At 45.8% G+C, this 27,251-nt stretch overlaps 1 long non-coding RNA gene across 1 annotated transcript in view; it reads left to right on the forward strand.

Annotated features, from left to right (window-relative positions):
- The window catches only part of LOC147708910 (uncharacterized), a 53,705-nt gene extending 29,280 nt beyond the window's left edge, over window positions 1–24,425 (forward strand). Inside the window, exon 3 of the long non-coding RNA XR_015296525.1 lies at window positions 24,364–24,425. This is a non-coding gene — a long non-coding RNA (uncharacterized LOC147708910). The remainder of the gene's footprint in view (window positions 1–24,363) is intronic.
- The last annotated feature ends 2,826 nt before the right edge of the window (window positions 24,426–27,251 follow it).

The raw sequence follows: 27,251 nt of genomic DNA on the forward strand, positions 1-27,251 counted from the left end.
TTTTTTTAAATTGCAATTTGCCTCTCTAAGACATTCAAGTAAATCATCCCAAGCATACTCAGCACAGCTTAGTGTAAGGAACCATGTAGGAGTCCTACGTTCCATAGCATACATTTCAGTTCTCCATGACGACTGTACCAATATTCATTAGTTCCACGCTGACATGCCATCAGATTAATGAGCTCAGATTCTAAATGATCATCTCTATGGTGCACTTTATCCATAAAATCTTTTGCAGCTACATTTTGCAGTTGTATTCCAGTTTTTACATTTTGATTGACTGCATCTGAAAGTCCAGACAACTCACTCTCAAACAAAAGATGAAATATATGTGGGATACATTGTCGAAATCTTGGATCTTCTGCATATAATCTTGTTTACCAATATTCAGATGCTGGAATCTGCACAGGACGTTCATCATATCGTCCTCCTTTTCCAGTTGGGAATAACTGCGGAAAACAACGAGCTTCCAAGCTCCCTTCCCATACACTTATAGGACTTCCTTTTGCTTTTTTCATTTGGAACAACTCAATAGTGTCCCCCATCACTTCTTTTGAATGAAGTGGATGCACACTCTAATGTTCATAGATTTCTTCACATCTTAACATGTCCACTTTTTCAATTTGTCCACTTGACGTTTAAGTATCTTCTGCTAAAACTATTTCTTCTTCTCCCACATTTCTATAGTACTCATTGGGCCTTATTTATGAAGGACTTGCGCCGCCGGTGCGTCACTTTTTCCCATGTTAAAAGTGACACACCGGCGGCGCAAGTCCTTCATAAATAAGGCCCATTGTTTTTTATCAGATACAATGTAGCTTTTTACACTTTCCTAACATCCACTAACTCCTGCCAGATTTTCTTATTCTTAGTTGGCACACTATTAACAAGAATAACTAGTGGTTCACTTTCTACACTGTCTAGACCAATAGTTTCAATATTTTTCTTGAAATCTAACGGTAAATACACAACTCTTCCTTTTAATCCGCTTTGTAAATCTGAAGGAGGCAATTTACCTGTTTTAGGCTCCATACGAACAATAGCCTGAAACGGGTGCGCACATTGTATGAGAATAGACTCATAGGTGCTTAAATCTATCAATTCTGGAGGAATAGCAACTAACTCTAAATTATTATGCACAGCTCTAGCGTGCATTTTATTCTCATCTAATTTGTTATAACAATATTTACAAATACGCTGATCAGGACCCAAATCAAAACAATTCTCTACCAACAAATAAGTAGCAAATTCCTTCCACTTATCATTATTTTTTTTTTCACTTTTTAAATACATATCAACACTCGTAGTCTGATTTTTATAGTGAGCTCACCGACAACAAATACAAGAAAAATTTGGCCTTTCACCTGAAATCACCTCAAACTTTGTAAATTCACTTTCAACATTTTTTGTACAACTATGTTAAACATTCTCTACAACATTTTTTTCTATTAATGTCTGAATTTCTTCACTCTTTTGTTCAGGACCAAAGTCACAAAACTCAATATCATAACTAACCTTTTTCACATCTGATAGTGACCCACGCAAAAGAGCACTGTCCAACTCATTTAACTTTAGTGCTGGACTTTTTGCATAATGCAATCTTCAAATATTTTGGATAAAACTTTGAATCTGTAAATACTTAAAGAAGTCACGTGAAGATAACTGAAATTTATCCCTTATTTCACTATATGATAGAACAACACCATCCTCGGCAATATCACCAAACCCATAGATACCTTTGTTTTGCCATCTGTACATAACGTAATCCTGGAAGATGCTGGGAAATATTCGGGTAGCTTTAAAAGGCGTATATAAATTCATATTTGGGATAGTTAATTTCCTCCTAATCTTTTGCCAGATGGTATATGCTGCTAACAACACCTTAAAACGGGTTCTCTTATAGTAGCTAGGTTCAAGGACTTCAAGTAGAATACCTTTTGCAGCTGAACCAAGCCCAATCTCATAAATAGTGGAAGTGTTACATATTGGTATGCTCACTTTATCCCCACATAACAACACTCCCATTCCCTGCAGCATTGCAGCCCAATAATACATAACAAGATTTGGAACCGCCCAGCCCCCTCGATCTCTGGGAAGGCACATCCATTTAGCTGCCCTACCTGAGCGTCTATACGCCCACAAAAAAATATAACAAACTCTATCTGCCTTTACCAAGCTTGTTTCAGAAAACAAAAGAGGAATGGTCCTAAACAGATATAAAAGCTTAGGTAATATTAGCATTTTAATGACACTGCATCATCCATATAAGGAAAGATGCAGGCTATCTAGTCTTTCCAGTTTTTTATTGGCTTCATCTATAACCGGTAGGATGTTTAAATCAGGTATACTATCTATTGCAGAGGTTATACGCACCCCTAAATACATGGCATCGGGAACCACTGGGGCATCTGAAATGGGCATACCAGGTGTCTGAACCACCTGCGTCTTTGAGACATTGAGCTTGTAGCCCGACACTGCCCCAAAATGTCCTGCCAATTGCTTAAGTTCACTAAAAGCAGACAAGACTTCAGAAGTTATAACCACTATATCATCTGCATACGCTAGCAAACTGTAAGACATATTGCTAACTCTTATAGGTTTTATACGCTGATTAGCCATAATCTTAGAGAGGAAGGGGTCTATATAAAGAGCAAACAACAGGGGAGAACAAGGACACCACTGTTGCGTGCCCCTAGTGATAGGAAAAGGACGAGTCTGCTGGCCGGAAATACGGAGTTGCACCCTTGGAGAGATATACATGGCACAGATTGCCTCTATAAATTCTTTTGGAAATCTCTTCCACTTCAGGACATCCCACATGAACCCCCAGGAGACCCTGTCGAACGCCTTCTCGGCGTCCAACAGGATCAACCCGAGAGGCGAATTAGTGACCTGAGTCCAATCTAATAATGCTATGGAGCGTCTAACATGGTCGGCAGTATCTCGGCCAGGTATAAATCCATGCTGAAACACCGAAACCAGAGGGGTAATCACCTGTGCAAGTCGACCGGCCATTATTTTTGAATATATTTTAGAATCCCTATTGATTAGAGAAATAGGCCGAAATGATGATGGTAATAGCTCAGGTTTGCCTTTTTTTTAAAACAAAACTATGGTTGTATTTTGCCATGATTCTGGTACTATACCCCTTATAGAACTCCAATGGCACTGCATCTGGTCCACAGGCCTTGCCATTAGCCAACAATTTTACTGCAGTCTCGACCTCCTCCCATTGAATGGGGGTGGCCAGATGCTCAGCCTGTTCAGGAGAAATAATGACAGTCTCAAGATCTGCTAGGAAAGCTTCGGCAGCTCTCTCAGTGTTAAGCCGAGTGGTATCTTCACTATATAAAGAGGAATAAAATCTTAAGAAGACATCGGTAACCTTTTCCTGTGATTCATGTACCACTCCATGTTCATCTTGAATTTTCACCACCTGGCTCTGAATGCTCCGCTGGCGGGAGTCTCTTAGCCAGAACCCTGCCAGAGTTCTCCCCAAACTCAAACATTTCTGTGCGATATTGTAAAAATTTTAACGCGAGATCCTGCCCAAGAGGCTCCAACAGAGCAGCCCTGAGAATCGCTACCTTTTGTAAACAAGGGGCTATATCGTTGCCGCCTTTAATATTTAAAGTCATTGCTATTTCTGCATCCCGAAGCTCTCTAACGCCATTACGCATCCGTTCTTGCTCTAATTTCCACCTGTAAGAAGAGAAACTTTTAGTCTCACCACGTAACCCAGCTTTCATTGTGTCCCAGACCACTTGGACGTACCCATGGACCCTTCACCTGCCACTCCTGCAAGTTCGCCTGCATCAAGACCCACACCAAATCCATTAACTCCAAACACAGCTCCGACCCTAACCTCCTGAAGTGCATCCTGCTGAACACCCGCTCGGTCCACAGACACGCCATCGAACTCTGGGACCTACTCGTCACTGCCTCACCGGACATCGCCTTCCTTACAGAAACCTGGATGAACGCATCACCAGCGCCCGACATCGCCATAGCCATCCCGGATGCTTACAAGATCATATGAAAAGACTGCACCAACCAAACAGGAGGAGGCATCGCCATCATCCATAAGAACACCATCAAAATCACGACCAGCTTCGACAACAACCTTGCAACCGCCGAACACCTCCACTGCCAGATCCACACCGACCCAGGACCACACTTAGAGGCACCCTCATCTATAGACCACGAGGAACCCATAAACAATTCTGCGAAGACATCACTGACTTCATCAGCCCACATGCCCTCACCTCCGAGAACTACATTCTACTGGGAGACCTCAACTTCCACCTGGAAAAGAAAACCAACAACAATACCACAACCCTTCTAGACAACCTGACCAACCTCGGACTCAAACAACTTGTTAACACCCCCACCCATGTAGCCGGACATACGCTCGACCCAATCTTCACCTCCAGCAAGCGCATCTCCTTCGATCACACAACAGCTCTCCTTTGGACGGACCACAGCTGTGTCCACTTCAGCTACAAAACTACCTCGACCCACAACCCCCCACAACCGATTCCGCGAAGAAACTGGAACAAAATCACCACCGACCAACTCTTAACATCGCTCAAACAAAACCCTCCCGCCCTCTCATCGGACCCAAACCAAGCTGCCACCAAACTCAAACAATGGATCACTCACACTGTTGAAGAACTAGCTCCCTTGAAAAACCACCAAACCAAATAGGGCAGCAAAAAGGCCTCCTGGTTCAACGATGACCTTAAGAAATCCAAGAAACTATGCCGCACTCTCGAGAAAACATGGAGAAAAAACCCAACCACTGACAACCTGATCACACCACAGCTCTCCATTGGACGGACCACAGCTGTGTCCACTTCAGCTACAAAACTACCTCGACCCACAACCCCCCACAACCGATTCCGCGAAGACACTGGAACAAAATCACCACCGACCAACTCTTAACATCGCTCAAACAAAACCCTCCCGCCCTCTCATCGGACCCAAACCAAGCTGCCACCAAACTCAAACAATGGATCACTCACACTGTTGAAGAACTAGCTCCCTTGAAAAACCACCAAACCAAACAGGGCAGCAAAAAGGCCTCCTGGTTCAACGATGACCTTAAGAAATCCAAGAAACTATGCCGCACTCTCGAGAAAACATGGAGAAAAAACCCAACCACTGACAACCTGACCACCTTCAAGATCGCCACCCGCAAACACCACCAATTGATCCGATCCACCAAGAAATCAGCACTCAAGGATCGACTCGACAACAATGCCCAAAACAGCAAGGAACTATTCAACATCGTCAAAGAATTTACCAACCCCACCGCAGCCTCATACGATATTACTCCCTCCCAAGATCTCTGCCACTTGCTATCCTCTTTCTTCTACAACAAAATCGCCGACATACATAACAGCTTTGAGAACACTTCCAAAGTACACTCCACTCCACCCACCTCCGAGCCTAAAACGCCCTCTAACAACCTTAGCACCTGGAACCCAATCACCACTGAAGACACCATCCGCCTAATGAACTCCATCCATTCAGGTTCGCCAACCGACCCCTGTCCCCACCACATCTTCAACAAAGCAGACTCCATCATCGCACCCCATCTCCGTGATGTCATCAACTGCTCCTTCAATTCCGCTTCCTTCCCAGAAAGCTGGAAACACGCCGAACTCAACGCCCTCCTGAAGAAACCGACAGCGGACCCCTCTGAACTTAAAAAATACTGCCCCATCTCCCTCCTCCCATTCCCTGCCAAAGTCATTGAGAAAGCCGTCAATAGCCAGCTTGCCGCCTTCCTCGAATCCAACAATTCCCTCGACCCCTCACAATCCCGATTTTCGAGCCAAACACAGCACCGAAACCGCCCTCATTGCAGCAACAGACGACATCCGAGTACTACTGGACAACGGAGAAACAGTTGCCCTCATCCTGCTCGACCTCTCTGCCGCCTTTCACACAGTATGTCATAGCACCCTCATACAACGCCTCAGCAACATCGGCATGCAAGGAAAAGCCTTGGACTGGATCATCTCGTTCCTCGCCGGGAGAACCCAGAGAGTCCGACTCCCCCCATTCAAATCAGAGGCCACCAAAGTCATCTGTGGAGTTCCACAAGGATCATCACTCAGTCCCACCCTCTTCAACATCTACATGAGTCCCCTCGCATCCATCGCGCGACAACACAACCTTAACATCATCTCTTACGCTGACGACACCCAGTTGAACCTTTCCCTCACCAAAGACCCTAACACCGCCAAAACCAATCTCCACGAAGGCATGAAAGAAGTAGCCGAATGGATGAAAAACAGCCGCCTAAAACTTAATTCAGACAAAACGGAAGTCCTCATCTTAGGATCATCCCCCTCTGCCTGGGACGACTCTTGGTGGCCATTGGCCCTGGGCACGGCACCCATACCCACAGACCACGCACGTAACCTAGGCTCCTCCCTCTCGATGACCAGACAAGTCAACGCCGTATCTTCCTCTTGCTTCAACGTACTTCGTATGCTCAAAAAAATCTTTCGCTGGATCCCCACCGAAACAAGAAAGACTGTCACCCACGCACTGGTCACTAGCCGACTGGACTATGGAAACACCCTCTTCGCCGGAACCACAGCCAAACTACAGAAAAAACTCCAATGTATTCAAAACGCCTCAGCCAGACTCATATTAGACATCCCACGCCAAGCTCACATCACCAGCCACCTAAAAGACCTCCACTGGCTTCCCGTCAACAAGAGAATAACGTTCCGTCTCCTCACCCACGCACACAAAGCCCTCTACAAAATAGGACCCGAATGTCTCAACACACGACTGTCCTTCTACACACCCACCCAACAACTAAGATCCTCCAATCAAGCCCTCGTTCCGTGCATCCACAGATCCACCATGGGAGGAAGATCCTTCTCCTACTTGGCAGCCATGACCTGGAATTCTCTCCCCACTCACCTCCGCCTTACACAGAACCACATTTCCTTCAGAAAGGAACTTAAAACCTGGCTATTCGATAAATAATGCGCCCCCTCCCAAAGCTCCTTGAGACCCTCTGGGTGAGTAGTGCACTATACAAATTCCTGAACTTGAACTTGAACTTGATCTGTGGTAGATCCTCTTTTAATATTCAGAAATTGGACTACCCATTTTTTAATATGTGAGCGATACCCCTCATCAAATAAGAGTTTCTTATCAAAGGTCCAATCTCTAGGTGGTTTTCTAGCTCGAGGCCAAGGACATTCAGCAATCAGTGGATTATGATCTGAGAGAAGTCGTGGTAAACAAAAAATATTGCTAACAGCTGCTAGCTGTTTAGACAGAAAAACAAAATCTAACCTGACGTTTTTCTTATGAGGTATGGAGTGAAACGTAAAACCATCTTCTGTTCTCTTATGCAGATACCATAAGTCTGTAAGTCCATGCTCCTGAAGAAGAGCCTGAAGGGCTTTAAAAACTTTTGGGGGCATATTATCAAGGGGGTTTATCTCCGCTTTTTTGGCTTTAAAAGCCAAGAAAGCGGAGATAAAATTATCTCCCTATTACCAAGCTGTCGCTAACACCAGTTAGTGACAGCTAATAGGAGATAGCGACCATCTTGGGCCTTGCTTTGCATGTCAGTGATATTTATCACTAATGACATGCAAAGTGGGCGTGCCAAGATGTTAGCGACTGGAAACAGTCCCTAACATCGCTATCTCCTATTACCAACTTTTGGAGATATTCGCGCTAAGCGCGAATATCTCCAAAAGCTAACACCTGCCCTGAGCAGTTCTTAGCCATGTTATCCAATGGGAGGTGGATAACATGGCTAAGAGCATTTGCTCGATAATGCATGGATATCGCTGACTTCTCAGCGATATTCATGCATTTCGGCCGTTTTTTATCGCATTTGCGATAAACCTTGTTAATAGCAAGGTTTATCTGCGATAAAAATCGCCGATGTGCGGCGATAATTTCTGTCTCTAAACAAGTTAGAGACAAAAATTATCGCTAGTTGTTGGTAATATGCCCCTTGGTTTCCTCCCCACATAATTACTAATATTCGTAAAGTCCACATCGCTTGGCATATTAATGTTCATATCTCCACAAATGAGTAGTGGATTAGGCCATGCTGCCAACTCAACATCTAGATATTCAAACACTTCAGGATCATCTAAATTCGATCCATACACGTTGCAGATTGTTAACAATTTCCCACCAATGCACAATTCCACTATAGCCCACCTACCCATTTTATCGGCCAATGTCCTTTTACATTTACACAAGCCGCCCCTTGCATATATAGCGACCCCTCTGATCATGAATGTCTGTTTAGAACAGACTACCAACTGAAACCCAGGAAACTTCAAACAGTCCCGCTGCCCCCATGGAATATGTGTCTCCTGTATACAAAGTATATCTACATGCATGAAATCAACAATTTTACGAAAAAGAGCCCGCTTTTTAGCGTCATTGAGGCCACAGATATTCCAAGTGCCGATAACAATTTTATCCTGCCCCATCTAAACACTGAGAAAAAAAAAGAGGAAAACCCAGATGAGATTCCCTCAGCCATTATATAGGTAATTTGTACCACCAATTCTGCAAGATAAGTCTCAATTTTTTTTTGCAACCCCACCATCCCCCGCCACCCCGCGCCACCCCTTTCAACTCCCTCCCCCCTCCTCACCCCACCACCCAAAAAAGAGGCTTAAGGACATTGCATTTTGGAGAAAGTGCCTGTTATTGAGCTGATAAAAAAGGGAAGTAGAATAGGCATTCTGTATCATTATGTTTTATCAACATTTCCGGATGACTTGACTGTTCAAAATGCCAAGTGGGAAGTGAAATTGGGTATAGCAGGTATTGATTTAACTTCAGTGATAGAACTTGCAAATCAGGTTATAATATTTGGCTCGCTAAAAACTCAAAGCTATATGTCTATGCTGGACTTATGTTATACGCCTACTAAGATTGCAAAATGGGGGGCCACAAAAGGTAATACATGTCCACGATGTGGGCTGCTGGCAGCCGATGCAACACATATGTTCTATTCCTGCTTATCGCTCCATGCCTTTCTAGATGATATCGAGCACTTTAATAATGTTACACTTAAGATCCGATGTACAATAACACCGGCACTTGTGATATTTGGGGTCGATGCAGGTAATATATTAGTTGGTGGCAACACCTTTAATGAATCAGCTCTTATATTTATTGCTATGTCACAGGTTCGCCTATGCATTACTTCTCAGTGGCTCTCGCCGGAAGCCCCCACTTTTGTACAGTGGCGGGCAAGATTGTTAGCCATACATTGTTTAGAATTTTCTGCATTTTCTTGTAAAGGGGGAGACAGCGGCAACTTGCGAACCGAGTCTGGGCGCCTGTGGACGAATGGATTGGATAAGCAAATAGCGTTGTTCGGACTGTATTTTAGCACTAGTATCCTTTTCATATGTTTCCGATGTGTTTTCCTCAGCCTTAATTTATCGGAATGTATTTGTGTTATCTTTTGTCAAATTTGGCAATTTAATGTTTGTTTCATTTTGTATGAATTTTGTATAACCAATTCGGTAGCTTAATTGTAAATTGGAACTGTCTAAATGTTCGGTCTCAATAAAAATAATAATAAAAAAAAAAGCAATCTTCTCACTAACTTCCGCATTTGAGTACGATGTACTGCCAACATCCTGAAATGGTGAAAAACACTTTGACATACTTTCCTAGAAAGACATGCTGGAGAATAACCATGCAAACCAGTATTTTTTCTCACTCTGCAAGGGTCTAGGCCTTGCAACACCTTAATCTTTTGTTTAACTTTTTTACTATATGCTTGTAAGAAAGTGCGTAATTTATCAATAGATTCTTGTCGTACACTACAAATACTACTGCATTCCCAAGTGTACACTGGGGCTTTAGTACGTCTGCCTAGAACTTCATCAGCTATCACTTCTTCTGAATTTCTAGGAACCATTTTATCTTTCCCAATTGGACAACCATTTCTAACCTCATAATCTCGACCACTGGTGTCAACTGCATGCAACGGTATGCAACCGTTACCACGCAACTTTTACCAACCATACTGTTACAACGCACACCATTACAACACAGGATCCTTTACAACGCATACCTTTACAACGCATGACATTACATCGCAGATACTATTACAACGCATGCCATTACAACGTAAGTATAGGTAAGTATATCATTTTATTTAACCTTTTTTTAAATTACCAAAATATTAAAAATAAATTGAATACATTAATTAAAGTAATTTTAAAGTAATTGGGTTTTGGGGTACAGGGGTATTTTTAGGGTTCAGGGCTGGGTTTGGGTTTTGGGGTACAGGGGTATTTTTAGGGTTAGGTTTGGGTTTTGGGGTACAGGGGTATTTTTAGGGTTCAGGGCTGAGTTTGGGTTTTGGGGTACAGGGGTATTTTTAGGGTTCAGGGTTGGGTTTGGGTTTTGGGGTACAGGGGTATTTTTAGGGTTTACGGTTTGGTTTGGGTTTTGGGGTACAGGGGTATTTTTAGGGTTCAGGGCTGGGTTTGGGTTTTGGGGTACAGGGGTATTTTTAGGGTTTAGGGTTGGGTTTGGGTTTTGGGGTACAGGGGTATTTTTAGGGTTCAGGGCTGGGTTTGGGTTTTGGAGTACAGGGGTATTTTTAGGGTTCAGGGCTGGGTTTGGGTTTTGGGGTACAGGGGTATTTTTAGGGTTCAGGGTTGGGTTTGGGTTTTGGGGTACAGGGGTATTTTTAGGGTTCAGGGCTGGGTTTGGGTTTTGGGGTACAGGGGTATTTTTAGGGTTCAGGGCTAGGTTTGGGTTATGGGGTACAGGGGTATTTTAAGGGTTCAGTTTTATAAAAATACTTAAATTAAATTAAATAAATTTATTTAAGTAATTTTAATATTTATTAAAAAAAGTATATATATATATAATTTTAAAATTACAATGACATTAATAACAAATGTATTTAATAAATAAAATCAATTAAATATTTATTAATTACATTTTTTATAAAAATAATATAATAATATAATAATATAAAAAAATAATATACTTACCTATACTTACGTTGTAATGGCATGCATTGTAATAGTATCTGCGATGTAATGTCATGCGTTGTAAAGGTATTCGTTGTAAAAGATCCTGCGTTGTAAATATTGCGTTGCAATGGTATGCGTGGTAAAAGTATGCATTTTAACGTCATACATCCGCATGCAACAAATCATTGATCTGAAAATAACTCTCTTCACTTAACCCCTTCCATGCTGATGACAGAACGGTTCCATCATCAGCATCGGTTGAGCTGTGCTGATGACGGAACCGTTCCGTCATGACTCCGCCCGCGCAAGGCGGAGTCAGCACAGGCGGAAAATACGCCCCGCACGGAAGGGGTTAAAAAAGGCTCAGAACTTGAACTGTTTTTCCAATCCCCTAAAAAAGAAATCACAAAAATTACTTCTGTTAATTACTCTTTTCTTCTTACTTTTGGGCTTCATTAAATGGATTGGTTTATCTAGTGATCGAATTCTGTTCAATACTAAAATGAATAGTTTCCTTTTTACTTCAAAGGCCTTTTTAACAATGGATTCGATATGCTTCTTTTTATAAAATAGTGATCTCTTTTTATATTTCTTTGTATCTTTCATCAAATTATGTTCTACTCTATTATAAAATATTTTTTTTACGGATTTATTTCTATTGATTTTCTCTTCTTTTGCTATAAGTTGTATCCTTTGTATGCATATTGCCTTTTATTCCTTTCCTTTCCTATTCTTTTTTTTTTTAAATTATTTTTATTTGCATTTTGTGTAAAACTCAACAATACAGTCATGCAATTAGCAACATTCGTCCCTCTATCCCCAGTCCCGCCTCCCCACAATCGCAGGCTGTTGGTACGCGTCACAGCACACAGTTGAGAAAGAAATCTGATCAATGAATAGGCATCACTTAACTCCCCTTCCCAGTCCCTCCCACCGCCACCCGTGTGAACTAGTAGAGTAATAAGAGGCTCAACAGTCCCCCAACCCTCCGTCGAGTCCATGATAGTGTCTCCACCTAGACAAAATCTTTCGGAATTTCCTAGGGCACCCTCTAGATTTCTAGGTCACCCTCTCAGCCACCATGTATAGGTTCAGTCCATTTCTCCACTCTTCCAAGTCCGGGGGAGTCGGAGACCCCCATCACCTCGCTATGTCCCTTTTTGCCACCACCAAGGCCAGAACCAGGAAGATTATGAGAGGGCGTGGCAGGTCCACATCATTAGATATCCCCAATAAAGCTAGCTTGGGCTCCTGCGCAAGCGGTACCTCTAGTATCTCTTGTAGTTCCAGAAAGATGCGAGACCAGTAGGTTTGAATTACTCCACATGACCACAGTATATGATAAAAATCCCCGTCAGCAATGTGGCATCGAAGACATCTGCCATTCTCTATTTTCCCCATCTTATAGAGTCGTAACCTGTCATAATAGGTTCTGTGCAACACGTTGTATTGAATGAGGCGGAGTCTGGACTTAATCGCCACCTCTCGGGGATGCATTAACACCATGTCCCAATCTAAGTCATCAAGTTCTCCCACTTCACTCTCCAAAGTACTTCAAAGCTTCGCCAGGTCTCCTAGCATATTGTTGGTTAGTGTTTTGCAAGTGAGTGAGACTGCTATCCCCTGAATCTTCTCTTGTAAAAGCCTCCCCTCCAATGGTGCATATTCTGGTAACCCTGACAGGTGTATATTTTGCGCCTTCCAAGCATGGCGAAGCTGGGTATACTTAAAAATCTGTGAACGTTGAAGTCCAAATTCGGCTCTCAGAGCCTGAAAGGATTTCAACTCCCCCTTAGCAATCACATCGCCTACAGTGGAGATTCCGATGTCGTCCCATCGTTTAAAACCCTTTAGTCTGTGTAGTTCCTGTAGCCACACGCAGTGCCAGAGTGGCGTCTGTCGGGTGGGGGTCTTGTCCCAGCCTGTGCGTTTTGTGGCCTTATTCCAGGCACGCAATGTAATAGGAGTCGCCGGGAGCAGTGATCGGTGTGCGGGGCCACCATAGAGGTAGTGCAGTAGGTTGTGTGGGGACAATTTATGTCGTTCCAATGCATATGTGGGATGGTATGCCGGTACGTGTAACCATTCATTAATTGGGGTCATGTGCTCCGCCCAGTAGTAAGCTTCCAGGTTTGGGAATGAGATTCCGCCGCTATATTGGGTCTTTGAAGCGTGGTCAATGTGATTCTAGGTTGTTTTCCCAGCCAGAGAAAGGTCCGAAGATCCGAGTGGATCTTACGCAGTAGGGTCTCCGGGAGGGAATAATATTCATTTTGTAGGGCGTACAAGTACTTGGGAAGAACAATCATTTTATACATGGCCGCTCGACCTAAGAGTGTAAGTGGCAGGCGTTTCCATCTCTCCATGTCCGTGGCGGAGTTCAGCGAGACCCTTTCTATATTTTTCTGAAGCGAGAGTTTCTTATCACTGGTGATGTAAATCCCCAGGTATTGAAAACCCTCTGTAGTGGTGAATAATTGTTGTGGTAGCGTCGTCCAGTGGTTACCGCCCCCAGGATCATATAGGATTGATTTATGCCAGTTAATTGTATAACCAGAGTGTTTGCCATAGGATTCCTGCTCCAGAAAGAGCTCCGGGATAGTGGTTGTCGGGTTAGTAATGTACAGGAGGACATCGTCCGCATAGAGGGACAACTTCTCCTGGGCCATTTTCGTGTTCGTTATTCTAAATCCGCTGATTGTCGGGTTCTGTCGAACCCGGGCAGCCAGGATCTCGATGGTGAGAGTGAATAGGAGGGGTGATAGAGGGCAGCCCTGTCGAGTCCCCCTCTGGATCTGGAATTCCCGAGAGAGACTTCCATTAACCCGTACTCTGGCTCGCGGCGCCGTGTATATGAGTCGAACCAAGGCCTGAAATTTGGGGCCAAAACCAAATTTTTCCAGTACTCCCTCCAAAAATGGCCAATGAACAGCATCAAAGGCTTTCTCTGCATCAAGGGAGAGAAACCAGTGTGGTGACTCTCTGTCCCCCACTTCTTGCAGCCAGTTGTGTGTGCGTCTAAGGTTGAATTTAGTGACCCCTGCCAGGTAGGAAGCCGGTCTGATCCAAGTGTATCAGGTCAGGTATCACCGACCTCAATCGCAGTGCCAAGACTGTCGCAAGGAGTTTCACCTCGGTGTTTAGGAGGGATATGGGTCGGTAGGACGCGCAGTCCTCTCGTGGTTTGCCTTCTTTGTAAATTGGGACGATGGTCGCCGTGGAAAGGTCAGTGGGGAGCCTCCCATCCTGATACACTCCTAAGAAAAGGTTTTTCAAGTGTGGAGCCAAGATGTCCGCCGTGCACTTAAAAAATTCTGCCGGGAAACCATTTGGTCCCGGAGTCTTCCCAGAGCGCAGTGTAGCAATAGCCAAAGAGACATCCTCAACCGTGATGTCGGCCTCAAGTGTCTTAACGGCCTCAGGGTCTAACGAGGGAATCTCAGTCTGGCTCATATATTGAAGAGCCTCGTAGCAGGAACCTAAGTCTCTAGCGGTATAGAAGCGCTCATAGTGAGTAGCGAAAGCCTCAGCGATGAGTGTATCTGTGCAGGCGAGCCCGCCGTCCGCATCTCTCACGTGTTCTATCCATCGCGCTGCCCGTTCCTTCTTACTGAGCCACGCCAGGAGCCTGCCTGACTTGTCCCCCACGTCGTACAAGCGGTGGAGGGTGGCCAAGTTTGGAGTCTTAGCCTCGTCAGTCACTATCTCTCGGTAGTGGCGCTGTGCGTCCATCAATTTCCGCGAGGTAGTGGGGGATTTTGTAATCAGGTGCTCTCTCTCTAGGTCTAATATGGCGGGTTCAGCTACAGCCACCGCGCCCTGGAGCTTTTTTCTTTCCTCTCCTAGTCTATTCATTATCCTGTCTCTCATGACCGGTTTCAAGGCCTCCCAGAGGATTACCCCTGAGTCAACCGATCCCTCATTTCCGGCCATGTACACACGCACATCAGCCCGTATACCCTTCAGGACAGCCGGGTTGTTAAGGTCCCAAGCATCCAGTCCCCAGGTAGCCCCTGTCGTACCACGTTTCTGACACAAATTTACCAGCAGCGGCGAGTGGTCAGAGATTCCTCTTGCCCTATATTCTGCAGCAGTGTCTACGGTGAAGTCCTGTCTGGACATAAAAATGTAGTCCAGTCGTGAGAATACCTTATGTGAGGCTGAGTAAAAGGAGTATCAGTTGACCTGGGTGCAACCACCTCCAGACGTCAGTAAGGCATATAGTGGCAATCATCTGGGCGAATGGGGTCTGGGTATCTTTAGTGGGAGGCGCCCCTGATCGGTCCATCTTCCTATCCATAACGTCATTGAAATCTCCGCCTACCAATTATATGGTGTCAGCCGATTCGAGAAGTATGTTGGCCATTGCATTGGGTGTATTGGCCTGTAGTTCGGGGGGTGCATGTACCGATATCAGCGTGTATGTGCTTCTACGCCATGTTCCCTGGACCCCTATGTAGATCCTCTGTGGATCCACCCATGTGCGCGTGATACAAAATGGGGGAGTGTTCTTTAGAATAATGGCTACTCCCCTGGAGTCAGTAGTATATCCCGCATGTGCCAGAACTTTATAGCATTCCCTGGCTATGAAGGAGCAATTAGATCCCTTAAGGTGTGTTTCTTGTAAGAAGGTTACATCTGGTCCTATTCTTTTAAGGTAGGCATTTATTAGTCCCCTCTTAATCTTGCTACCAAGACCATTCACATTCCAGGTCAGGACATTGAGTCTGTAGTGGTCAGCAGGGTGTGTTTCTAATGCACTTGCCATTCTGAGGTGTCAACAAGATAATGCAGGTGATACCTGGTGTGTGAGTGTAAAATGTCGCACCCATGTACATGACTGTAATCAACCAACTGTTTCCCTCCCACCCCCTCCCAACAACCCCACCACCAAACTTTTTGAACTTCCCAAATCCCCACCACCCCCTCCCCACCTCCCGTCCCGTCCATCCCATATTTGTAACCAAGAAAGCACAGGACTTCCAGGTGGCAAAGGTCTGTCACCCACCCACTTACCACCCCAACTAGGTTGACACTAGGGCTACAGCCGTTGCTGCCACCGGCTTAATTGTCCAGACAACGACAAGATGGGGTTCCCTTACCCTCTGGGCCACCAAAGGTGGCAACTAAGCAATCAAACAACAATAGTGTCAGACAATACTCAAAGAGTAGTGGTTGTAACTTGCGTTTCTTCAGCAGCGGTGCACTGCTGTTACGGATATCAGTTCCACACTTCCTCACGAATGGGAATCTTGCATTTCCAGGTCGTGGTCGTCCGTTCCCCCAGTCGCTCCCTGTTCCATCTCTCGGATCGCTGCGACTAGAGGGTGCATTAAGTGGTCTGTCGAACCTTCTATGTCCGACAAATGTTAATTTTCCACGATGTCCATCTCTTTGGCAGTATGGTGGGCCAGGCTACTGAACCTGGACCCCGACCTCCGTAGACACATTTCGACTCCTTTCACCCCTGACTGGCGTGGGGCGTTCCGAATATGGCGGTGAGTGTGTGTGGCGTTTCATTCTCGGAATATGGGACCTTTGTGGTTTTGGCGGGCTCCTCCGGGTGTTGGCTGCCGCCATTTCGGAGCGGATCCTGTGGCCCTCTTCCTCTGCTCCACGGAGCAGAGGTCGTTCCTCTAACCACTGCCAGGCCTCCTCAGGGCGATTGAAGAAGTGGGATATGCCTTTGTATAGCACCTTCAGTTTCGCCGGAAAGAGCAACATGTAGTATATGTGCAGGTCTCGTAGTTTTGCTTTAACGGAGTCATAAGACCGGCGTTGTTTCTGCACATCCTGGCTATAATCCGGGAAGATCATGATATTTGTATTTTCCAATCTGAGTTCCCCTTTTTTCCTTGCCTCCCTCAAGATGAGGTCCCTGTCCGCAAAGTTAAGGAAGCGGGCAATGATCGGTCGCGGTCGTGCCCTCTCCGGAGGTTTCATGAGCAGGGCCCTGTGAGCTCTTTCTATGACAAAACAGTTTGAGAATTGGGCCTGCGGAAATGTTGATGTCAACCAGTCACGGAGGAAGGCCGCTGCGTCAGTCTTCTCAATGCCCTCTCTAAAGCCCACGAAGCGGAGGTTGTTGCGCCTCGCCCTATTTTCGGCATTGTCCACCCTCCACAGCAGCTGTTTGTGTGATGCCTGCAGCTCCGCCATATCCTTCCGGAGCGTGGTAAGAGAATCCTCTGCCTCACCAATTCTGGTCTCAGTGGCAGTCACCCTCTCCGTTAGATTTCGGAAATCCTGGCGCAGCAAGAGGACTTCTGAGCCCACATCACCTATTTTCGTCTCAATTGCCATTCTAGAGTTTTGAATGTCTGCCCTTGAGGCCTGGATCGCCTCCATAATTATGGCTATGTCCGTGCGTGTGCCGAGTGTCGCCGGGGCCGCCTCCTTCTGCGACCTCGTTGTGGCATAGCTATCTATGGTTTCCTGTCTGGCCGGCCTCGGCGCCGGGTCTCGTTTCCCCATGGCGAATCTTGTCCTGGGTAGGAGGCTCCCGGAGTGGCCAGAAAGTCAATGGAGGTGCTGGGGAGAGAGACACGCCAGTCCTGTCACCCTCCGATCAGTGGGTCCTGCTGGCGAGGCACAACCCGGGAGGCGAAGGTATGGGCGGCGGGGGGGGGGGGGAGAGGTACTCAAGATCTTGTCCACGAGTCTCAGTTTGACCAGGTGCGGGCCCCTCCTCCTCCTGGTCCCATCACCCGCGGCGGGGCTCCGTTCGTGAAGGTGGAGGCGGTTGGTGTCCCCCACGCCGCACTCCCAGGGTGGCTGGCAAGCCCCACGGCGATCCCCGTTGCCCTGAGCCGTATCCCCTGGCTCCCGTCCCTCAAAAATGGGAATGGTCAATTTAGGCCATGCCCGAGGCAGTAGGTCCAGATCCTCTCACTGTGTATTCCAGGGGCCCCCCGGATGGTCGAGGCCGTCTCCCCCCCATCGGTGACCCAGGCCGCGGGCCCTATGGGTCTCAATTCACCCTGCGCTGTAATGGTGGTGGCGTGTGGGGGGGCGGGGGGAGAGCGGGGACTCCATTCCACCCACCAGTCAGCAAGGACAACACAGCACTCGATCGTGGTCCGCTGTCAGAGCCGCCCAACGAGGATGGTCAGCTAGTTAGGCGGGGGCTCGGCCAACCATTGGCAGGGGCTCCAGCAATTTAAGTCTCAGTCCCAGGAGGGGGGGGGGCGTCCACAGCCGCAGCCCCCAGACAGAGCTGGGTCCTCTCCTCACCCGGACCGCCGGTCCCGCTGACTCCTCCGCAGCTGTTGCTCCCCAGGCTCGGTATGTCTCGCTCTCCGGCCCCGGCCGGGCGGCAGGTCCCCGTCTGGGCCTTCGACGGTCCTCGCAGGAGTCCCGGCTCTCCACCCAGCGGCCACCGGGTGGGAGAGGAGGGGGAAGGATCACTTCTCTGCCGGGTGGGCTTCGGAGGAGGTCTCGTGGGTGTAGAGGACCGGAGGGCCTCGGGTGTTGGGCCCGGGTAGAGTCTCTTTCAGGCCGAGGGAACAGGCCCGGTCACCATCTTGCTGCAGGTCCGCCGCGCCGGCCAAAGTTCCCTTCTCTGCACCGATTTCAGCCTATCTCTGGCAGGATTTCAGGCGGGTCAGGCTGGAAAGGTGTCGGAGTCTTTCAGGCTCAAGATTTTTTGATTTTTGGAAGTATGTGGTGCAGTTAGGACGTCGGATTCATGCAGGACACCGGAAGCCGAGCAGAAACACGTCCTACTCCGCCATGCCGCTGGCCACGCCCCCCTTTCCTTTCCTATTCTTTGCACTTTTTTTGTGCTTGGAACATTGTCAGTGCTTTCAACATTTCAGTTTTAGGAATATTTTTAATAAAGTTCTTTGTAGTCTTACCAGAATTTTTTCTCTTTTTAGACACATTATGTTGGTCATCTAATACTTGTGGTTGAGTTTTTTCTAAGTAAGTATCCTTTTTCTGACCTTTTCTTTTTCTTTCTTTCTCCGTCATGATAACTTTAATTTAATGATGATAAACAGCATCTGTAAAAAATAATCATAAATAAGTGTATATCAATAACTTTATAAATTATACTTTTCTATTACTATACAAACACATTTCATATGCATTCTGACTAAGAAATTGTAGGTCTGAAGCACAAGTGTGAAGGTGGTTAGGCCACTACATGCACGGTGCATAGCAGTTTGAGGCACTCCATAACCCTAAAGCGTGGCTCACTGCATGAGTACATGCATATTAACTAAATGATTACAATACTATAAGGAGAGACACCGAGTGAATTCATAATTGGTTCACTTTTACTTTAGTGAATAGATTAGTACATAGTACATAAACAGTCATTATGGTTTTGCAACAGCAGTCACAGTGTGTTTGCTGGAGTGTATGGATAGTGACTGGAGAATTGTAGGCCTGAAGAACAAGTGTGAAGGTTGTTAGACTACTATATGCATAGTGCATATCACTTTGAAGCACACCAGGCCCTAAAACCTGGCTCAGTGCCTGAGTACATGCTTACTAACCGAATGATTACAGTACTATAAGGAGAGACACTGGGTGAATTCTTAATAAGCATGGGCGGAAAATCCGTTTCGCTCGCGGATTTTGCGGATTTTCGGTAAATTCGCAATCCGCGAGATTCGCGAATCTCCCGCAAAATCCGCAAATCCGCGAGCAGCGGATTTTGCTCGCACTGCTCGCACTGTTCGCGTGAGTTCGCGGCTTCCCAGTACAACTTCGCGCCCCGCGAATAAGTGCAAAATTGCAGAAATACGATCTTAGCAAAACTGAAACTACTTACCAGGTTCAAAAGTTCAGGCTCATCATTAGTAGCCATTTCCTGTAGTGCTTCCTGAGGGGCCCCTCCAGAGTTCAGTTGCCAGTTGCAACTATTACGTGACCCTGCTCTGAACCTCAGAATAGTTACACATATGCCACAAAGGTCCTGAATTACAGCTAAGGGAGACAAGCAGGAGCCAGGCTGGAAGTTCAAATCCATTAATCAGCCCCTAATTCATTATTGTCAGTTGGGGCAGGGCAGGTGTTGTAACTAATTTTGCAACAATGAAAGCACTTAGCAAGTGCAAAAGATCACTAATCAGGAAGCACTAAGGAAGCAGGTGCCAGCTAAAAAAATATTCTGTGACACATTAATCAGCCCCAAATTAATTCAGGTCACTTGAGGCAGGGAAGGTGTGCTTGCGTTGCCACAATAATGTACACTGACTGGACAACCAGAGGGTGCTGTGATGAAACAGAGGGTGGCATGGGTGGGCCAGAGGGTGGCATGAGTAGTCAGAGAGTGGCAGTGGTGACAGAGAGTGGCAGTGATGAAGAAGAGTGTCCCAAACAGGCTGGACACGTAGAAACAACAAGTTCGCGAAACTTGCGACCCGACAGGTAAGCTCGCAATTTGCGAAATTGTACAAAACCCTCGCGAACTGGCAGAAACCCGCGCAAACACACAAAAAAAAAATCCGCAAATTCGCGAGAATTCGCGGATTTTGCGGATTGCGAGTTCGCAAATCCGCAAAATTCGCGAACGCGAGATTCGCAAAATTCGCCCATGCTTAATTCTTAATTGGTTGAACTTTACTTTAGTGAATGGATTACTACATGGTACTGAAAGTGTCCCTATGACATTGCAACAGCAGTCCCACTGTGTTTGCTGGAGTGTATCAATAGTGAGTGGGGAATTGTGGTCCTGAAACACAAGTGTGAAGGTGGTTAGACTACTACATGCAAAGTGCATAGGAGTTTCAAGAACTTCGTGCTCTAAAGCCTGGCTCACTACAACAGTACATGTACTTATATGTCTGCAAACACATCAACCAGCCAAATCATTCTCTCTCAATTTTCCCAAATGGACACTGATTCACAGTGTGATTCTAGACAAATAACAGTATTTCTTATAAATGGAGTGTATAGATACTGACTGGGGAAATGTTGGCCTGAAACACAAGTGTGAAGGTGGTTAGACCAGTACATACATAGAACATAGGACTTTGAAGCACTGTGTGCCCTAAAGCCTGGCTCACTGCATGAGTACATGTACCTATGTGTCTGCAAACACATCAAGCATCCATTCCACATATTTCATTACTGCATTTTACTATTAAAGCTAAACTCATTTTGCAAACACATAACCAATGACTTTTTTCTAATTCTACCAAAATGTGAGAACACAATAGGTTTTTATTCAATTAAATGTCAGCAAACACATGAAGTACCAAAGTGCTTCTCTCAGAGTGATTCCTAAATGCACAAAGACTCACTGTGTGATTCTAGACAAGCAGCACTTTCCCTTGCATTTTACCAAAACACATTTACTAGTCTACAAGACACAAGGTGACTGGACACATTCATAAAATGTTCTACTACACATTAGTGTAGAGTGCTTCTGTCAAAATGATTCCTAAATGCACCCAGGACTCACTGTGTGATTCTAGACAAACAACACTAGCCCTTGCATTTTTTCCACATGCGGAGATGCTAACATGCAGCTCCCCGTATGGAAAAGCAATATGGTTTCGATTTTGAAAGAGAGAGCAGGTTTCCAGAGCAGTGGATATTCTGGCCCCAGCCAAACAGCACTACTCTGCCAGAAAGAGACCTTCGGCACCCTGGTTTTCCGACTCGCTCAGGCTGCTAAGGCAGGGCTGTAGAAAACAGGAGAGGCTCTGGTGGTCCCATCTCGATCCCAAGGAGAAAGAAATACATAAACGTCTCCTTAAAGAATACAAATTGGCAATAATTGAGGAAAAGAAGGCTCATTTTGTTAACCTGACAGCCTCCCTCAATTCTCCCAGGGACTTGTTTAAGATCGTAGACTCCCTCTCTATCCCTCAGTCGCTGGACCCCATAGTGGGATCTCAGGAGCTGTGCGACAAGATCTCTACTTTCTTTCACACTAAAATAGTAGATATTTATAATGCTCTTGAATCACTCAACCTTGATTTGGGCATTCCTTCTTTCTCTGCTCCTCCCACACCTGAACTCCACCCAAGCTTCCTTAACTTTCCTTTTCTTACCTCTGAAAGGATCAACCTGCTCCTGGATAAAACTAAATCTGGATCCCCTCTGGATCCCTGCCCTCTTAAGATACTCAAGGATTGTAGGGAGGTGGTTATGCCTCCCCTTTTAGAGGTGATGAACCTAGCAATTACTGAAGGAACTTTCCCTCTTTCCTGGAAAATGGATTCTGTTAAACCTCTCCTGAAAAAGGCCACATTGGACCCTAGGGTCTTGAAGAACTTCTGCCCAATATCTTTATTACCTGCACCTGCAAAAGTACTTGAGGCACATCTTAAACATCACTTAAGCGCCTTCTTGGATGACTCTAGCCTGCTGGACTCATCTCAACACGGCTTTCGAAGAGCTCACAGTACCGAGTCCGCCCTTACGGTGGTCATCAACAACATTCACTCGAAGGTCGACATGGGCCAGACCACGCTTCTGGTCCTGCTCGACCTTACGGCAGCCTTCGATACCCTGTCTCCCTCTGTCTTGGTCATGCGCCTCAGGGAGATGGGATTTGGAGGCCCAGCCTTAAACCTCCTGACCTCTTTTCTTAATCAAAGAGAACAGAGGATGAAGCTGGGCGAATTCCTCTCCCCCTCCAAACCTGTGCAGTGTGGGGTCCCCCAGGGATCGCCTCTAAGCCCCACACTTTTTAACATCTATGTGGCCCCACTTGCCAGGTTAGTAAGATCTTTTGGGTTAGAGGTGTTGTCATATGCTGACGACACCCAAATCATGGTCTCCCTCTCTCAATCGGTGAGTATCTCCGCTCTTAATTTCAGGAACTGCATGGATGCAGTTTCTCAATGGATGATTCAGAACTCCCTGAAGTTAAACGCAGAGAAGACTGAGGTTTTGATCTTCGAGGGCAACCAGGACATCTGGTCGAGTGACTGGTGGCCTCCGTCCCTGGGGGTGTGTCCCCTTCCCTCTCAATCTGCCAGGAATCTGGGTGTGCTGATAGATACCACGTTCTCCTTCGACCGTCAGGTCAGTAGGACTGTTTTCACCTGCTGTGGTATCATCAGGATCCTGAGAAGGATCACACACTACCTCTCTCCTGAAGCCCGGAAGCAGGTCACTGTGGCACTTGTCTCTTCTAGACTAGATTACTGTAATGCGCTTTACTCAGGCATCAATAAGAATCTTATTCAGCGCTTACAGATAGTGCAAAATGCGGCAGCCAGGTTGGTTCTTAACCTTCACAGACTCTCTTCAGCCTCCTTGGCCAGGAAGAACCTGCATTGACTGCCCATCCAGTCTAGTATCTCGTTTAAGATCCTTTGTCTTGCCCATGGGGCCCTGTATGGCTCAGGTTCAGAGGGCATCAGGTCCCTCTTACACCCTTAGTCTCCCAGTAGAGCCCGCCGCTCTTCTAATAAAATCTTCTGTCGGTCCCTCGGTTCCTCAAAGTTAGGTGGGGAGGGAGGGCCTTCTCCTCCCTGGCCCCTAGGCTGTGGAACACTCTTCCCCCTGAATTGACAGGACAATCCTCTATCATGCTCTTTCGTAAACCATTAAAAACGTGGCTCTTTGTAGAGGCCTGTCCATAGTCTTGCATTTGAAGAATTACAAGCTGTACGATCTTTAGGCGCCTTGATGCCCTTGGGCTAAGTCGCGCGTTACAAGACTCCATTCATTCATTCATTCATTCATTCATTCATACTCAAAGCTTTCAAGATGGGGTGAAAATAAAGTGGGGTGTAGAGACAAAATGCACTTGCTCCTACCCTACAATATTTATAATGCCTTCCCTTACACCATCCCTAAGAGTGAACAAATCCTAATAAAAGCCCTAAAGTCAGCCTTATTTAACTCTAATGTTTATCCTTCTCCCAGCAACAATTTTTTTCTACTATTGGTAAGAAAATAAATTAGCGCGGTTTGGTTTATAGTGGGTAGAGTATGTGCAGGACTACTGTTATTTTGCAGCAATGGACGAACTAATTATCTGACAGGGTGGACTTAAATGACAGGAAAGGCAAATTACACACCATAATGCAGCACATTCTATGGCAGTACAGTGTCACAGTTTTCCAATGTATTAATTTCATGCTGTCTGGGCAAATGCTTCAACGCAGACAACACTTTACCTTTTGCAAAGTGCCTACTGCTGTGCAGCATCACATGTGGTGATTTATTTGATTAACTTTTGACATAGAAGGATTAAAAAAACAAATTGTGGATGGTGGTGGATTAGGTCAAGTGTGGTAATTATATAATTATTCGGTAAACACCATGTACCTAAAGTTACTTAATCTCAGTGGCACTGGGTTGAATTTTCAATGTGGGTGACTTTGCTTTCTACAGAGAGCAATACAAATCAAATCCTTTTGTGTTCTCTCCTTAGGACCCCGCAGCTGCCAAAGGCCAGTAGCATGTATCCACCGGACAGTGCTAGGCCGAGCTGGCGATAGCCACACAGTAGTGGTTTGAAAAGATGGCCCAAGAAGTGCTGCTGGACAACATTTTAGAAATACTAGAAAACCACAGCTGCTCACCTGATGAGCATTAAACAAAGACTTTCAGTTTTTGAAACTATTTATTTTAGTTTGAAATGACAAACTACTTTTTTTTTACTTATTCTTGAGGGAGGGTCTGTGGGAGGGTTGGTGTCTTGTGAATAGTGTGGCTGGGATGTGTTGGACAAGGGTGTTATAAGTGTGCGCTTTGTTGGGTTTAGGAGGGAGTTAGTATGCTGTGGAAGAGATATTTTGTGGAACTTATTTTAAATAAATATATTGTTTTGTATATATAATTTTCTATATTTGTGTTAGTTATTTGCTTAAAGATACTGTTTGTTAAGCAGTGGCATCCAGGGAGGACTAGGAAAAGTCCACCTAGGGACAACATCCTTTCACAAAAGTGGTTTCAACATCTTCAACTCTCTACAAGAGCTCTTATCCCTAGCTACCTCCACCCTACTTCCAACCAGTAAAGGAATACAAGTATTCCAATGTCCCAAACTCCCATTCCCCTATTAACCCCTAACATCTAACTCACTGCTATGTATGTGAAAGCATGATCACTATTATCTGTCTACTGGTAGCAATCTCATCCCCTCTCAAGTACCCTTAATTACCCATAGACAAGATAACACATTTTCTTACACTGCTGACTCCAAATCCCACCTACTCCTCACCTGAGGTTCCACCGCAGTTTACTCTGCTATTACCTGTATCTGTTTGTATCTGCATGCTTTGATCTCAGAAAGTACATGTGTGGTCAAGTTAAAAGTAGACCTGGACTGGTGTAGAGAAACATTGAGGAGAATTTGATGTAGCATAGAACAGCTAATAGATTAGTTAAGAGATTAGTCCACATCTGATTGGTGTGGAATGGACTTTAACATTTTAGTCTCAAAAGAGTTGAACCTGGTGAATAAGAAGATACAGATTTGCCAGTCTTGATAAAAGGGTCTGAGAAGAAACAAAGAAATGTAAGACTAAGGAGCATTCACTGTCTTATAGTGCACTTAAGGCCAAGCAGGTACCACTCTTAGACGAGTAGAAGAATGTTCCCTAAATGATCGCCCTAAGCTGTATGTCACTCTTTTTTCACGATCACAACACACCTAAACAGTGCATTGCTCTGAATCATTGATGATAGCAAGTGTGCAAATTCAAGGGTAGGAAAGGGTGGTACCTCAAGCATCTAGTTCTAAAAGAAAATGGCAGCAACGATTCCAGTGGCCATTATTCACAGCAAATTCTGTGGTTGACCTGAATGTTGAGTTAGTTGTGTTTTTTGTATTGCATGCCAAACGAGTGCTTGATCATCATTTGTCTGTGCCTTCAACACTGAGCTTACAGGTCCAATTCTATTAACATATTTGCACATCCTTTAACACAATACGTTCTGCTTAGTTTAAGTATTATTTTTTCTCTTCAGATCATTGTAATTTTCTATGTTTGAGGAGCCAGATAGGACATTCAGATGGGGATTTTTAGGTCTCGGCTAAAAGACGCGCGTAAGCGCGTCTCCGCCGAGATCTTATGTCAGCGAGTAGCAGTCCCAGGAGAAAGTCCTGGCCACGCGCAACCTTCCAGGCGATTTGTAACTGGAACGCGCGCTGTGGCCAGGCGCTGTCTCCTGGGAAGCGCAAGCACCACACACGCATGCGCATACACACACACAAGCGCGCATACACACACACAAGCGCCCATGCACGCACGCACATACATACATACAGAGACACCACCCCTGACTCATACACACACGCGCGCACACACACAAGTGCACCGAGGCCCCCCTCCCCCTCCCCCGCCGTCACCGTCGCACACATACATACACACACGCACACACGAGCATACACACACACAAGTGCACCAATCGCGCTCCAGAACTTACCTTACCTCAGCACGCGGCGCCCAACCTCCTGCTGGCGCGGCCCCGGGGCTCTACACCGCTCACAGGAGCCCCGGGCCGCGAGACGCTACGACTCCGCCTGCCTCCTCTTCCGGTGTGAACGTGGCCCCGCCCCCATCACAGGCGACCGTGCCTGACTTCCGGGGCGGCCGCGAAATGAGTAGGCTTGTTTTATATTAAGACCGCGCATGAGCCGGGGTTTCCTCTGCGCAGCAGCCGTGGGCAGAGCGCACATTGGTTTCTGTTCTGGTGTGATCAGAGCAAAGACACATTATCAGCTGCCTGGCGCGAACACATCATAACTTCTGTTTTTAACCCAATATTTTTCTGCAGCTGCTTTGATACTTAGTTCGAACCTGACTCTGTTTCACGCTGCGGGTGATAATACATTGTCCTGCAGTGGGTGGACGAGGCATGTTGTGACCTAAAGGGGAGGATGGGCAGAGTGTGATAGGGCAAGCCTGGAGAAAAATGAACACGGTCAATGAGGTAGCACAGGAATTAGGATAACTATTATTGTCATAGTTACACAATTACTAATGATCAATAATCACCTCGAAGCCAATCGAGCTGCTATTATATTCCTACTTTAACCACCAGGACGTGGCCTGCTTCTTTACAACTTACTCTCATTCAGCTATCTATAGCTTCATTCTGTGCAAATATATTTTTGGGTTAAAACTAAGCTATTAAGCACCTCCCAACCGCCCCACCGCTCGGTAGAACTCACATCAATACATATATCTCTTTACTGGAAAGTATTTGACAATCTCGGCTCTAAGACACCCCACTTAACTCGCTCATGTTTTGAAACCAAGATCTACACCCACTTTGTCGTACTTTGTATTGTACGCCACTTACATAGGATGC

Source organism: Lissotriton vulgaris, chromosome 6 (genome assembly GCF_964263255.1).
Source record: "Lissotriton vulgaris chromosome 6, aLisVul1.2, whole genome shotgun sequence".
NCBI lineage: Eukaryota > Metazoa > Chordata > Amphibia > Caudata > Salamandridae > Lissotriton > Lissotriton vulgaris.